A 17,452-nucleotide genomic window follows, 5' to 3' on the forward strand; every position below is an offset into this window, starting at 1 on the left:
ATTACAAACCTGTGTAAAACTAAAACTGTTTCATCTTTCAGATATGAAAAGCAACATAATTTTAAATTTGTACGATTTTTATTTAAAAGTTTTAATCATTTCCAAGTAAACAACACCACGTTAATAGTTTTAGGAGGGTTTTGTATCATCTGCATTTCTTTTCATATTTTTTTCGCATAATAAATATCATGGTAATTAACTTTCAAAGCGGGTCAAGTGTTAAAAATCCCGGATGCTTTGCGTAGGTTTCAAGCCCGTTTATCTGGTTTTACTGGTAAATTTATCCCTGAAGCAACAGAAGATGAACTGGCTGTGCCAACAGTTGAACGGTACATTTGATTTACACGTTTTCATTTCTGTGAAAATTAATAACATATTAATGTATTTGCCTTGTAGATTTTGCAAAAATTTCAACGTATGAATGTTTTTATATGTGCTAAAAGTTTGTATCGAAAGCATTGAGCTAAAAAGAATTCTAAACAAATAAACTAAGTCCAAGTATAGTTTATTATCGGTAATAATGCTCAAAACCTTCCTAATAACATAAACGTTTTCGATAAACCTAAATAGCCTGATTATTTCAAAACTTGGGACGGTTATGTAAGATAACCCTGGAGCAGCCTTGAACAAAATACTAAAAAATGAATCATTACACTGTTATATGCATCATCCATGCTATAAACATTTTACCATCCACTTTTTGATGCAATTATAGTTTTACAGCGTTTTCCGTAAATATAGTATGAAAAGTAAGGTTGTACTTTAATATTATAACAACAACCTCGCAGTAACGTGAATCAAGTTTGTCATAAATAGTGCTTTGGAAGAGATTAATTGAAAAAAAATAATAATATTTTTTGCAAGCGTTTCAAGATTTCTTTTATTGTGTTCCACAGTTTCAGAAACTGTATATCAATAAATTCAGAAATAATGTTTCTGAGTCATAGAATTCAAGGTAGTATGATATTCTGATCACCAGTCATTTAGTTGGCTTTGAGATTTCTAGTGAATGATTGGGAAGAAAAAGAATTGCTGTTATTGGAGTGTTTGATTTCCTTATTTTTGACATCCTGAATAAAAAATGTAAAATTAAAAGTTTAGTTTATAATACACTAAAAAAAAAATACAAATTGTAAAGTCTGTTTTTGATTACTTGCTCATGTAGATGGTAGTACTTATATCATAATTTATTTGCTGAAATAAATTCTGGATATTATCAATCATCAGACACTGAGAACGATTATCTAATATGAATCTAGAATGCTTCAAAACAACATTTTTAATATTACCGTTGAATTAAAGTTCCCTTACAATAACGAGAGATAATTATTCACAAATGTATTATTTTTTCATATTAAAAAACTGTTCAGATCACGAATATAACATTGAATGGCACATGACAACAAAAAGCAGTTTTCTTCAAATACACTATAATTTTCTTATATTAAAAATTCTCCGTCTGAATGAGGTGATTACATAGCACGAAGACCTGCATGTCGAATAACACTCGATTATTCCAAATCTTCTCATCAGTAATCACAGAAAGTGTCCTTCAAATCGATTATACTTCTCTCCAAGAGCCAAAAGATGATCTCCAAATCTGTTTTAGTTTCTCTAATATCAAATATATGTCCTCCATAAGAAACCATAGTGCTCATTAGTTTTTTCATTCACAGATAGTTACTTTAATTTAGCGTTAAATCATCTACTAAGAAATTTGTATCTTTGCATTCATTACACTTGCAATATTAAATTATCAATAGTATGAAATATGTTATTTCTCTTGGACGTAAATGTTTAATTCACTATTAAACTTATATTTTACTTGGTTAAGATGCGCTTGAACTTTGTTAATTTACTGCTTTATTTGATTTGTGTTTCGTAATCCAGTTGTGCTGACGACGACTAATGTTTATATCCATAATAAGAATTCCACAGATAAGTAAGTTTATTTTATGTATAGTAAAACCAATCAGTTATTTTCATAATATTTAAATCTATATATGGTACGTAACAAACTGCTTGAGGAGCATATATTTATAGTATGGAAAAGAATAATGGCAGTGGGTTATGAAACAGATTTCAAGAAAAAATATTATGCTCAATTATCTTTAATTATGTTCACTTTAATTTCACCTGTTTATCTTATTAATATAATTTTTTGAGATGATTCTGTGCTGCTTCGGTTTCTAAAGAAATTATAATATAGATTAAAATAATTCTTCATAATCATCTTTGAGGAGAAGTGGATAACATAGTAATGTAAGACATAGTACTCTTACTGCTATTTAAAGTACCTCATCAGAGCAAAAATTATTATAAGAAAAACTATAATACATTTAGAAAAAAGTTTTGAATATTGTAGGGGAGGACAGAAAATGTCTTAATGACGTAGGACAATGTGTCATTCAGCAATATGTATTTACCGCCTCCAGGTCAACATATGTTCGTCAGGACTTTTAAAGAATAAACGAACACGAACCAGCACATATTTACTTGAATGAGGCATTTAATGAAAACTTAATGACACATATGATATATCAAGCAAATACTCTAATTACTTCCAATAATTATAAAAAATATATATTCGGAAGTAATTCAGGATTTTCTGTAATATGAAGTCAATAAATCGACTTAAATAACGTAAATAACTTATTTTCGTAATATTTTTGCTGGCTTGTACGATAATTTGAAATATATATATATATTTCTATAATAAGCAAAACATAGACAAATCCAGACAGAGTAATAGTTTCGCTTGAGAATTGTGTATTATATCCCTTAGAATTATTCTTGTTCACTTTTCCGAAAAAAAGATTCAAAACCAATTATGGCTTTTTTGTAGTGTAAAAAAATTACTCCTTTTCGACCAGGATTTGGCAACTAATTCAAAATGAATCACGCATATTACATATGTAGTTATTATTGTAATCGTTTTCCACCAGTTTAAAAAAGAATTATTTCCAAACAATTTTATTTTCTGTACACCCAAAGCCTCTATATACCAATCCGAACCCAACGCTTAATCCATAAAGAAACCCATATGTGTCAGTTAATTACAGGAATTGTTCTGCAGAAATATCTAAAATAATTATTCCAGAACTGATAACGGTTTCCGTATTATTAAAAAAAAGTTTTCCGGGCAGGTCACTGAATTAGTAAACCTCCATATTTTATATGTCAGTTGGTAACTCTGAACATTCCCAATGTATACATTTAAACAAGGTGCATGTAAAAATGGCTCGCTACAATTTTTGCCACATTTTGATTTACATTGCTTTTATCAATTTTATTTATATATTATATTTGTTTAGTTATTATGCACTCTTTTTTATATGTGTAAACTCACTTCCTTTGATTTATGCGCGTTTAGAATGGTGTTGTCAGTTATTTCCACCACTTAAGTTGAAAAGTAACAAAAATGTGAGAACGCTAGACATCTATATAGAAGTCACTAGTTGGACAACGTATACCTTGCTTTTTGCTTTTTTGAAAAACTATTCGTAGTTTACCAAAATGTATCTCACAACGGCTAACAGGTTAACAAAGATGACTTAGAAAGGTTGAAACGTCGTTCTCTGCTTATCAACAAAAGTGTTAATACCAGCCGTTCTGAAATATATTGTTGTTTCAAGTGGGCTTCTCGTCATCAAGAATGTTTTTTTTTTTTTTTCAGTTTGAATAACATAACCATATACTTAGTTATGAATTTATAATCAAGATCTTTTATTAAGAAACAAATATAAGCAATAAATATTTCTAAGTAAAAATAAAATTATACCAAACGTTTATGATTTTTCTTTTTTTTTCAATAAACTTCTTTACAACTGATTATTTACATTCATATCTTGGTGTGTTGTCATGTCTAATACTTTAGTGCTTTAAGAAAAGTGTTTTATAAAATCTGAGTGCTATCGAACACCAAAAGTGCATGAATAGTCCACTTAGACTAGCCTTCTGTCAGCTTTTAAGATGAAATTTATCCTTAAATCCTTGATTCTTCATATTACTTGAAGAGAAAAACAAAACTTGCATCGAATTCAAGTACAAGATCAGTTTCCACTTCATAAACACTATTAATAAAATTCAGTGGCTACCTTGTACTTCTGTTGGAATGAGCCACATATCTTTTTTCATTATGTCCACCTTTGAATAAATGTTTGTGTGCGTACGAACTGCAAGTAATTTCATCAAACGGCTACTTCAAACACCTATTTCTACTCAGTGTTAGGGAAGTTTTCTGTTACTTTTCTAATTAGTAGAAGCCCATTTACAATGATAACAGTTAAACAGTCGTTGTCTAACAGACAGTCTGTGTCTCTTACATCGATGTCAACATTTACCACTTTCATATCTTTTATGTTTGGGAAATGTAATATGTTAAACCAGTGAGCTTTTATTTTATTGCGTTTTATGACGTGCTCGCTAATAGTGAATCTCCAAAGGTACTTTCTTCCTCATTGCTCTCATAATCCTCTCTACTTCCGTCTTTTGTGTTGTTTTTTCTGTGGTCTTTGGAAACGTTCTATCCATGACCTAGTGGAATTTGGGGCTATTTTTGTTTTCAATTCATTTTGACGTTGTCTCTTCCTTCCTAATTTGAATCTTCGTATGCTGACCTTGAACTTTTTAAAATTACACATCCTTTCTTTCTTCCCAACTATAATTCTATTAATTAAGACATCGTTAAACATTGTTTACTGTTACATGATAATTTCATCTCCAGAAATATAGTCACTAAATAAATTTTGTCTCTCAATCTCTTGAAGAAATACAGTTTTCACTTAATGTAGTCTTAGTTAAACTCCTCATTAATATTAGACCTGCTGCCTCGTGTTGCTGTTTGCTGTCCTCCTCTTCGTTATAATATTGATAATTATTATCTGAAGCCATATAGTTAGTACGGAAGCATATAGTTTTAGAGACAAGCTCCAAATTAAAATGTCTACAAGGAATTATACACGAGCACCATTCCACTCATGTTGACCTCTTACCAATGAGTAAGTTGTTTCAGGACAGCTTTTATGATCCGAAACATGGATTGTTACAATGTCGACAGAAGAGGGGTTTCACTATAAAAAAAAAAAAAAATCATATTTGAGGTGAGGGACATGATTATTGTACAGGAAGTTATGTTATCACTGAACTTCTGAAGTTCGCTACATAAAACAATAAAAGACAATATGATGTTCTTAGTGTAATAGACACAGATACACAAGAGCTCAATAGATATATCAAGTGAAAAAACTGCCTATAAGTGTATGTTTATCGGTAGAATCTTCTTATGTTATAAAAAACTTGTAACCAATTAGGATGTAATCTTTGTGATTATTTGTGGGAATAATTGAACTACTCGAGTGTCACATGATACGTATAATTCACTGTCGAATTATTATAGTCCAGAAAATTTTTAATGTTAGAGAAAATATGTAAGATCTCTTTTTTCTGATTAGAGTTCTGAGGAACTTAAGTATCTAGCAACATATGATTAAGTGTTCGTTGACCTCTCCGCCTGTGTAGACAGGCTTTATGATATTACAGAAGAGTTACTATGTATTTGTAGATAATTCTTTTAATTATTGTCATAATAATAAACAGCAATTTCTTATGAATACATTAGTACGAGTGAATCCACAATAGGAATGAATACAATTTAAATAACACTGGTGGAGATAATCAGGGGGAACGATTTGTTTGTTTGTTTTAGAATTTCAAGTAAAGCTACACAAGTGTTATCTACAGTAGCTGTTCCAGCAGGTCATCATCACCCAACTGCCAACACTTGGGCTACTCTTTTACCAACGAAGAGTGGGATTAACCTTTACTTTATAACGCCCTCATGGCTAAAAGAGCGAACATGTTTGGTGTAAAGGGGATTTGAACCCCCAACTCTCAGATTGTAAGTCAAGCGTCCTAACCATCTGGCCTTGCCAAGTTACAGAGGGAGGCGCGATAATGGCACGATCTATAACAATGGTTTTGGTTGTTGCAGAGAAGAATGAAAGTAATCGAGTGGCATATGACATGTGGTATTTATTACTGTATAAAGAATCCACCAAGCCAACATACATTAGTACAAAGGTTTTTCAAAGTAGAGAAAATTATAATAAGTTTGAAAATCATTTCTCTGATTATTTCGGTTTGAGTAATCGAATGTCTTATGACATGTGCATTTAATGCTGTTTGACTGCCCCATATGGCCAAATATGCTGATTCAGAGAAATATTTTTTTTAATATTAGAAAACAAATAACTAGATTTTCAGAGAATAAGTATTGAATGTCATAGAGGAAGATTGGAACAATCGAATTACTTTTTATCTGTGGTATTTAATGCTCTCTTTAAGTGCCTAATTAGATCAAAAATATGCTGCCCTGTTCTATTGTTTGTTTGTTTTCTAATTACAAAAAACACTATAATTGCTTTGATTCAAGTGTTATTATGTTGTTTTTTTATTTGTTTTGTTACAAACATGTCCTGGGAGAGGTAAGAACATGAGTTTGTGGCAAGAAAGATAGATGTTTGTCACCTAAAGCAAATAAGTAAGCCATTTTTCACATGTAACCACAATTACAGAAACTTTATTTGATGGATAAACGTATTTAACTTTATATATGTAAAAAACGGCTGGTATGGATAGAGAAAGCACTAAGTAGGGGAGCGAACAACGTTTCGACCTTCTTCGGTCATCGTCAGGTTCACAAATGGGTTTTCTCGTTATCATGCATCATACTTAACTTTCATGGATTTTTCAAATTTAGTACACTGATAGAACCCACAATTAGGTGTCAAATTTAGTATGAATATAAAAACATCAAAAAATTATTTACTCAAAACTGCTCAGCATTGAGCTCAATTTTTGCGCACGCTTACGCGAAAAGTCACGTGAGTTATCCGTTTGCTTAAAAGTAAACGTGGATATTTTACGTTCTTTGTCATTGTAATTAAAAACGGCTGATTTAGAGCAGCAAAATTGTAATGTGAAATCACGTGCAGATGTACAAGAATATTTACGTATTATAATTTATACCGGACAAGTCTCCGATTTATTATGGTACGTACGTTACGGGGCCCGGCATGGCCAAGCGCGTAAGGCGTGCGACTCGTAATCCGAGGGTCGCGGATTCGCGCCCGCGTCGCGCCAAACATGCCCGCCCTCCCAGCCGTGGGGGCGTTATAATGTAACGGTCAATCCCAATATTCGTTGGTAAAAGAGTAGCCCAAGAGTTGGCGGTGGGTGGTGATGACTAGCTGCCTTCCCTCTAGTCTTACACTGCAAAATTAGGGACGGCTAGCACAGATAGCCCTCGAGTAGCTGTGTGCGAAATTCAAAAACAAACAAAAACAAAAACGTACGTTACGTATTACGATTTCAAATAATTGGAAATATAAATTTAAACTTAGAAGTTAATTAAATGTTAATGTGTAGCAAATTATATTTACCAACAAGGCTGGTACACGCAATTTTATTTCTCAATGCAGATCTATTTTAATATACAAACAACAATAACATTTATAATAACAGTTATTATAAGTAATGATTTATATACAACAGATTTACAAAGTTACAGACAATATTGGCCTTATATCCGATATGGAATTGAATATTTTATTGACAATCCAGATCCACGATGAACAAATTAATTCTGAATTTATATTGTTACACCTCGCTTAAAGAATTTTTACTGATAAAGATATTTGATGTCATCGTAGAAATACTAACACCCGAAATTAATTCACCGAAGCAGAACAGTTGTAAGTTCGAAACCTAGAAACATTTCTAGTCCTCTTCTGTAGTTTTCTGATTAATAAGCGTTAATCACATTTAAAGCTTCGGGATCTAAAACACACTGATTCTAGCTGGCCAATAATAATAGCAATGCCTCTTGGCACGTTAGTTTATACAGTTAATGGCGAGTTTCTAGTTTGTTTAACAATGCTCGAACACACTAACGTTTTTGTAAAACAAATGTTGTTGATTTTTACTCTCAAAGAACCTTTTACAAATTTACAGGATAGGCAAACCTTGTGCGATATACATCCAACAATACACACCACACGCATCAAACAGAAACAAACATAAGTATTAAATCAAACTTATAGAGGTACATCTGTTACAACACTGATTAGGTCAAGCAAACTAGATTAGCGATTTTTAGCTTAAATTTTCAAAACCGTCATACTAGTGGATGGTTATTATTCATTATTCATTTCTAGCTTTTAAGCACAAGTTGGTAAACTTTATTTAAATTATCCTCTTTAAAGACCGTTTAGCGTAAGGTGATATTAGCGCATATAACGACGCTTGATACTGCTTTACTGAGTGCATGCGAGTGATGACAAGAAACTGTTAATTTAGTTCCCATAGCATTACTCTAAAGGAAGTAATTAACACTATTTTAGAGAGGAAACTACCACCATATATTCTAAAGAATCTAGATGCTTCTATAAAGTATAGGTCTGTTCCGAATAATAAGATTGCGATTATAAAGTTAATGTTGATTGTTATCGGGTGTCACTTTCATACTGTGGCTTATTAGTGTGTATTGACAAAAAGTCATGATATCTAATCAAAAACACCTTAGGCGATTTAAAATTGGCGGCCAAATTGGTAGCTAATAATTTTATAGAAAATAATCATTCGTCAGTTAGTTAGGCCACATATTTGTTTTACCCACCATCATGCCCGAAGTTGAACAAATGTAATTCCAGTAATCATGTATGAGGTTTAACCGTATATATTTGATAATTAATGTTTAGTTTCCTTCAAAACGTTTTAAATATCAAATTGTCAGAGCAAAAATGAACGATATTAGTGACATGTGTATAAAAAAAGTAATTCAAATGTTAAAACTTCATAATTTTATGCATATGGGATATGTAGAAGATACCTAAACACAAGTATTGAAATAAAAGTTTTTTTTGTTTTTATTACTTGGTGTCAGTGTGTAATGTTTGTTTGTTTTGAATGTCGCACAAAGCTACACGATAGCTATTTACGCTAGCAGTCCTTAATTTAGCAGTGTAAGACTAGATATAAGGCAGCTAGTCATCACCACTTACCGCCAACTCTTGAGCTAATCTTTTACCAACGAATAGTGGGATTGACCTCTATATTATGTCATCCTTACAGCTGAAAGGGCTGGCATGTTTGGGTTGATGGAATTTCGAACTCGCGACTCTCAGATTATGAATCGAGCACCTTAACCACCTGACCATGCCAGGCCAATGTATAATGACATTGCCAATTTCTTCTTGTGTTTTCACTGTGAAAAATTCAACTTTTGTACACTGACTGTTTGAAACTACTGTCTTCATGTGATCACATAGATTGGTAATTATTTTAGGTATGTTACACTTAATTCCTACAAATAGAATATTTTGGAATGATGTCTATTTAAAAGTTGTTTACTTTATGAACAGTTACTGAAAATGTTGTTTTGCTATTTTCACGCTGGTATTTTTTATACAATATATTGGATGTTCTTCGTTCGAAGTTTTATATTTTCAGCTAGTCGCCTTTATATACATATAGTGTATGAGAGTTAGGCCAAAAAGGTTTTACGGAATACGGGGTTTAAACAGCTTGTTTGTTTCCGAAAGTTTGTGTAGAAATAAGTTTTGTTTGTTTTGGAATTTCGCACAAAGCTACTCGAAGACTATCTGTGCTAGCCGTCCCTAATTTAGCAGTGTAAGACTAGAGGGAAGGCAGCTAGTCGTCACCACCCACCGCCAACTCTTGGGCTACTCTTTTACCAACGAATAGTGGGATTGACCGTCACATTATACACCCCACGGTTGGGAGGGCGAGCATGTTTAGCGCGACGCGGGCGCGAACCCGCGACCCTCGGATTACGAGTCGCACGCCTTACGCGCTTGGTCATGTGCGGAGAAATAAACAAGGTTGATTTGGTCATTCTCAATTGTTTACTTGTAGACTAGAAGGAAAGTAGTAAGTGAATTACTATCAACTCTTGGACTGTTCTAATCTAACAGTGGAATTTCACCATAACTGTTATACACATTTATGACCTCAAAGTATAGGGCGTGATTTGTTTTATTTTCAGCACCGGAGCGTGAACCGTGTACCCTCAGGTCCATATTTCGCTGAACACTAACTAGGCCAGGCCCTAAAATAACACAATGCCAGTTCTGTTTTTATAAAACACTTATACATAATTAACAATGGAGATTTAGCTGCATACTTATAAGTGTGCTTAAAAAAAGTTTATGTACATAACATATTTGATATAGGCATATTTACTACACAAATACAATAAAATAATCGAAAATATTGTTTTCAAAATGTCATTTTAGATCGTTATTTTTACACTGTGAGAATACAAGCCACAATTCCAATTTTACGACTAATGTGTTTTTGTTAAAAGTGAGTCACAAAATTTTGAAATAACGAAAGACAAAGTCTGGATTTTGTTGTTTGTGATAATGTAATTTTTTGTATTCGCTAAAATATGTACGTGTAATTATTATTTTTAACCCTCAGGATTCTAGGATTAAGTATGATAGTAAATATTACAGATGCATGTATTATTTACAATATGTGGAACTTCAGTATGAATATATTTCAACTATTCATAATGTGCAGTAACAACAAATTCATCTCCATAATAAATATATACAGTTCATTTATGTATTCATAGAGTTTGATATATGTAAGACATAATCCACATCTGATGAAAATAAAATGTTATATTACGTGAAGCCCAACATTATCAATCGGACATTTATTGTAAGAGAAAGAGTTGTTTTTTATAGTTTGTTATAAGGCACAAACCTATACAAAGAGTTATCTGTGCTATACCCACAAGGGGAGAGGACAGATTTAAAAAGAAATCATCACCTTTTTGATAACACAATTTGATAAGAATTTTAAATGATTTTATAGTAAAGTAGTTGGAAACTTCATCGAACTCTGCAAATCTTATAGCACGTCTGTATATTATACGGCATTATTATGAAACAGACAGTTAAAGTTATGATATATTTATCTTCTCAGACATAAAAGAGAAATAAATGGATTTTGATTAGAAGCAAGCTTTTTAGCCACGGCATAGCGGCTCATAGAAAAACTCTGAATGTTTTAAAGGAACACTTTTATACCTATATTAAAAATAATAAAATAAATAACGTAACGTTATATATTCAAACATCTAAGCACGCTCTCTACATTCCGACACTCAGTTACACAACCCCTTTCAAACTTGTGGTCAGCTTCCAGTTAGTTACCTCTTCCTTTCTTTGTGAACCTGACGATGACCGAAGGTCGAAACGTTGTTCGCTCCTCTACGTAAAATATTTTCTCAACCCAAACGAGCCGTTTTTACATATATATTTTTCCCTACAAGTGGGTTTTCTCAACATCACTGATTATTATCTCTGATTTTTTTGTTTCTTTTTTACGTTGTGTTAATTTTGTTGCTTATTTATCAATAAATGTGAAAACGTTTAAGGAACAGATACAGACACGTTGTTTGTTATCAAGAACAAAGCTACACAAAGGATTATCTGTGCTTCGCCCACTACGGGTACCAAAACCCGGTTTCTGGCAATATAAGTCTGTAGACTTAATATATTTCTGAGAATCCAAAAAGTACTCACAAGTTAATACATGATATGACCGCCTTTATTTTTCAGAAGATCATTCATCCGCTTTGGCATCGAGTCCACGAGTTGACTGCAATCTTTACTAATTTTTGGTTTGCGGTACCACACAACAATTATGGCCTCAATTAGCTTATCTTCGTTGTACAGTCTTTTTCCCGAAGTCTTTCTTTACAAATCGCCCAAAGATTTTCAATAGGATTTAAGTCTGGAGAGTTTCCAGGCCAGTCCAGCACCTTTATTCGCGTTGTAGTGATAAAATTCTTCACAAGTTTCGATGTGTGGCACGGAGCCAGATCTTGCTGAAAAATGCCAAATCCATCTGGAAATCTCTTTTCCAATTCTGAAACAACTATTCTCTGCAAAACTTCGATGTACTGTGGTCCTCGCATCACACCTTCTACGATATGTAAGCTTCCAACGCCATAGTAGCTGAAAAAGCCCCAAAACATCTTCTTCAAGGGATGTTTTACGAACTGATTGATGTGAGATTCTCGAAGTTTCTCACCTGGAGATCTACGAACATGCAGATTTCTTTGACCCTGTACGAAGAAATGAGTCTCATCACTGAATAACATTTTCCTCCATTGTTCTTGCGTCCAGTTCTTGTATTTCAGACCCAATTGATACCGATTTTTCTTCACTGAGTTGGTAAGAAGTTGTTTTTTGACTGGTCTCCTTGCCCTTCTAACGCAATTTTAAATGACGTAATATTCCTCAAAATTTCGCCATATATCCCAAAAATAGATCAACCGTACTGCAAAACACAGCTAATGACGCCGTCTGTGTGAAAAAATGACTATTAAAGGAAATCAGCGGGTCCAGCGAGCCTACACCGGCCGCCATGTTGAAAATATTGTAAAATGACCATTTGTTTCAATTAATTTGCACAAGGGTGTACACACCCACTAAAGGTTATTTATAAAGATTATTAAGAAGCCCACCATATACTCGACTTTTAAAATGTTATCATGCACCACTGTATCAAATTATGCCGAAATAGTGTTGTTGTTTTTGCGAAATTAGATATGTAATTGGTAAGGGTCACACACCTACGGGAGTCCAACCGCCAATTTCTGTGGAAAAAATTGGATTACAAAGTTTTCATTGACACTGAGAATGTGACAGCACAGACATAAAACCCGAGTACACTGACTTAACATTTTTATGAGCTTACTATTATAAGGGTTTTAAGGTATTAAAAGAAAAAGATCGAAGCTTAGCTTTATATATCAGATTTTTTTTGTGTGCCAACAGTACCAAGCGTGGGACTTGCTGTACGCAATTTGATTTTATTTATCAGGATCTCTAGTAGCGTACCCTCAAATTCCATGAGACCTTGGGCGTGGTAAAATACACCAATCGAAAGAGTTTGGCCTTCTGAGTCCAAAACGATAATTATATCTCAAGAGATGATGGAGCTCTGAACAAAATGTTTGCACGTGAAAAAAATAAATAAATTACTCGGAAGCACTCTATGACCCGCTATACTGCAGCTAAATGTTTGAATGAACAATTTCAAATTACTTTAACCGAAATTGTGTCGATGAACTATTCCATGTAGAGCATGTAATTGTAATTAGAATCAGACAAGTTTTACGACCATACGAGGATTTCGTAAGAACTTGTCAAAATACAGAATGACTCAGCAAGTATTAGATAAATCAAGTCTCGTGTAGCTTTGACGTTTCATATGTTAGTTTGTTTTTGAATTTTGCGCAAAGGTACCCAAGGGCCGTCTGTGCTAGCCGTCCCTAATTTAGCAGTGTAAGACCAGAGGGAAGGCAGCTAGTCATCACCATCCACCACCAGTTCTTGGGCTACTATTTTACCAACGAATAGTGGGATTGATCGTTACTTTATAACGCCTCATGGCTGAAAGGTCGAACATGTTTGGTATGATGAAAATTCGAACATGGGACTCTAAGAGTGCAATTCAAGCGTACTAACCATCTGGCCCTGCCGTGTCAGAGGGAGTGAGGCGCGAGAATGGCACGATCTATAACAATGTTTTTGGTTATTGTAGACAATAATTATAGTAATCGAGTGGCATATAACATGTGGTATTTATTACTATACAAATAACCCATCAAGCCAAAATACATTGACCCAAAGTAGAGAAAATCATAATAGAGCCATCTGATTTCTTAGTAGAATTTATAAAATAAGACTTTTAGCAGAAGTTAGTTTTTTTACTTGAAACATACATTTTTATAGGTTTTAATTATTGCATCTCAAACAGGTTAGCGTTAGACCTATATTTTCTTTCCCAGTGAGTCAGCTGTAAGTTTACACAGTTGTAACACTAAATTCTAGAATTTGATTCACCACGGGTGACAAAGCAGATAGCTTAATGCGGCTTTAAAGCAAACAATCTGCACATAATGGATTCCATGATTCAACAGCAAAGCCGTGGGCTTATAAAATTAAAAATCTGTTTTCGATACCCGGTGGGTAGAACAGAAATGGTCTTTTATGTAGCGTTAAGCTTAGCAATACACAAACATACTTTGACATATGAATAAGGTTTGCTCTTTTTTCGTTTGGTTTGGCACGCCTTGTGGTTGGAGCCCTCTGTTCGCAATCTCAGCGTCACCAAACATGCACGCCTTTTCATGTATGGAGGCGTTATATTGTGATGTTCGTTATCGTTTTTCCTTTGTAAGGAGTAGTCTAAGAGTTGGTATTGGGTTTTGTTAACTAGCTGCCTTTTCTTTAATCTATTACTTTTAAATCTGAAACGGCTAGCGAACAAAATCAAGATTAAGCTGCGCGAAATTTCCACGAAATGGAAGCTACGTGAAGTTAATGAATAATTACAATTAAAACAAGACAATAAATAAATATATTCAAATACACACTGTATTTGAAAATTATTGAAAAACCTTTTGTTACATAAATATATATATCAAGGCCGCATGACGAGATAACACTTTCCATCAGCCACCCGTACCTTCAAGGAAGAAAATGATTCTTACATGATTTTTTTTTTTTTTTTTTTACATTTAGATTCTCACAAAAATATCATAATTCAATGAAAAATATAACATTTTTATAAATTATTGTTAGGGTGTAAATAATGCTACTTTATTAATTTTTACTATGATAAGGTATCCCAGATTCAAAGCAATGCCCACCCCTAAGCATAAAACTAACTTGCAAGACATATGATTTCGGAGGTTTTTTTTTATCGTACTCAAAAATTAAGGCTCTGATCATTGTTTCCATTATGTACTTTAACTCGGTTCTAATGTATTTCATTAAAGTGATAACGCTTGCAGATACAAAATAATTAAATTTCATCATATAACTCTCCAATTATTTACTGAAAAAAGTTAAAGTAAATATAATTATTCCTTAACTCTTAAACAGCTGAAATGTTGTAGGTAGCAACATCAATTGATGACCACCGCTGTTTAAATGTTAAATTTCAACACGAAAGCAAATAAAATAGTGGGCTATGTTTCAGTCTGCAAATGTATAACTTTCTATTATATGGTTTATTACTACTACTTTAGAACGAAACATTGTTATTATTATTAAGAGTTTTAAGGAAGAGTTTTAAGTGCTGTGTCACTAATGTGTGTTTTTCTTATAGTAAAGTCACAGCGGGCCATCTGAGGGGAATCAAACTCCTGATCTTAACATCGTAAATCCGAGCACTTACTACTGTCCAAGAAGGAAACCTCACCCAGATAAGTGAAAATTGTTGTAGGTGGATTTAGAGATTGGATTTTGAGAAAGATGTGTCTTGATATTTTCTCAATGTATATATTTTTGTTCCCTTAGCTGTCGTCTAAATGACTTTTTTTCTTATCTCAATTAAAATTTGGATTGATTCTGGTGAATAATATTTGTTCCATACTAGAAATTAACATATCAGGTACACCGTTACGTTACACAAAACATAAACCATACTATTATGTCATATACACTTTAACTTGTCCATTCAGTCTTACTTTTACCACTAATTTCTGTTCGAAATACAAAAACTGGCGCCAGCTTCCTTCAATTTTGCACGTAGTTCTAAGTTGAATAGGCGAAGAACAGCGTTCTCAGAAATAGAATGACAACAAACATTTCAGTTATTTACCTCAATCGTCACAGTTCATCTTTTTTTTTTTCAACACACTATGTTTACTTTTCGGTGGCACTAATATTCTTCTCTACTCTTGGCCGTTGACTTTTTACAGTTATCTAAAACCTAAACAAAAATGAACTTATAGTGAGAATACAGATCTTTATACCCAGCATACAACACAACTGTTTTCAAGTTACAGACAAATAACTGGTTGTTTGTTTTTGTTTTCTTTCTTTTTGTCGTTTTTACTTTTGAGAAATACAAGAGTATCAAAAATAACACAATAAATAAGCTTCATATTTCATTATTGGACTCATTATCAATACTTTTATCATTGTGTTTTTCTTAAACGTTGAGATTATTTATATATTATAATAACTCTTGTGGCAATTTTCGTTAATAACATTATAAAACTGTTTCAAACGGTTGTTCACATAATGACCAGAATTAATATTTTTTTCTCAATAAAACTAATGTACTTTTATAAAACAATTAAAAATGTACTCCCGAAACACAGCAGCTGATTGACTTTATTGAGTTATATTCAAAAGTATTTTCACACGTGAAAGTTTTAATTATTATCCTGTTACAAAATTAGCATTTTCCTTTTTTACTCTACAAACGATATCAAAATAAAAACTTTAAAAATTATTAAATTGAATGGCACCATTAACTATTCATTTCAGTTACCAGTGGACATTTGCGAAGATTATTTTCCAATCGCATTTTACAGTGTCCATTATTAAGGAGAACTACAGGCTTAGAATTTTTAAAGAACAAGATAGGTAAAACAGGTGTATTTTTCTTCTTTTCCATCTTTTTACCTGAATGATTTAAGTGGCACCTTTCGTCACGGACCATGCATTGAAGTGAACATTATAATCTGTTTGTTTGTTTGTTTTTATTAAAAATAAAGTAACAAAATGTGCTGTGCAATCCTCGGATTATAATCCAAATTTTTAGTCCTATAAGCCCCCATTGGGGTGTTTTAATTTTATCAATGACGCCAAAGCTCTCAAAATCCCTAAAACCTATTGATTGTTACTAAAACGAAAATTCCAGTTTGTAATCAAAGTTTTTCACTCACAAGCTGTAAATTTTGTTATTTGTAATCTTTGATCCTCTGTTATTACTATCCTGATTTGTCGTTCCTCCTAATGGTATCCTAACTTTGATATTTGGTCTTTCTATCCTGGATGGCACCTTGTGAAATTAAGGTTCGTATATAACTATCCCAAATTTAGAACTTCTAACCACTGACCAATGGGAGGGCAATCAGTAAATAATAATGTTGCCTACATGGCTGCAATTAACCGAAAAGTAGGATCGACTAACACATTTATTTAGCTTCCACTTCTGAAAGTGCGAAGCATGTTCTGTAGCATACCCCTGTTCGAACATTAGACCTTATGTTCTAGATAGACCTTGATTCGCTGAGCGTTAGACCACCTTTGGCCTGACTTTAGTACACTCTTCTTTCTTGAATGTACTTATAGTATTCTAGATTAAAGCTAACATCATTCTTGTATTCCAGAAAAGTCCAACTTTTATCAAGGAATAGGTCAGTAAGGAAGTCTATCGGTCAAATTTCTAATATGACACAAAACCATACTTTAAACCTAACTTCTTAAGAGCGAAAATAAAGAATGCATAACAATATATCAAACACACTGTATCTACTGCATCCAATATTATAGAATAACACAATATATTTTACAAGATATATTTATAGAATACCAAGTTGATATTT

The sequence above is a fragment of the Tachypleus tridentatus genome, chromosome 6 (genome assembly GCF_004210375.1).
Source record: "Tachypleus tridentatus isolate NWPU-2018 chromosome 6, ASM421037v1, whole genome shotgun sequence".
Taxonomy (NCBI): Eukaryota; Metazoa; Arthropoda; class Merostomata; order Xiphosura; family Limulidae; genus Tachypleus; species Tachypleus tridentatus.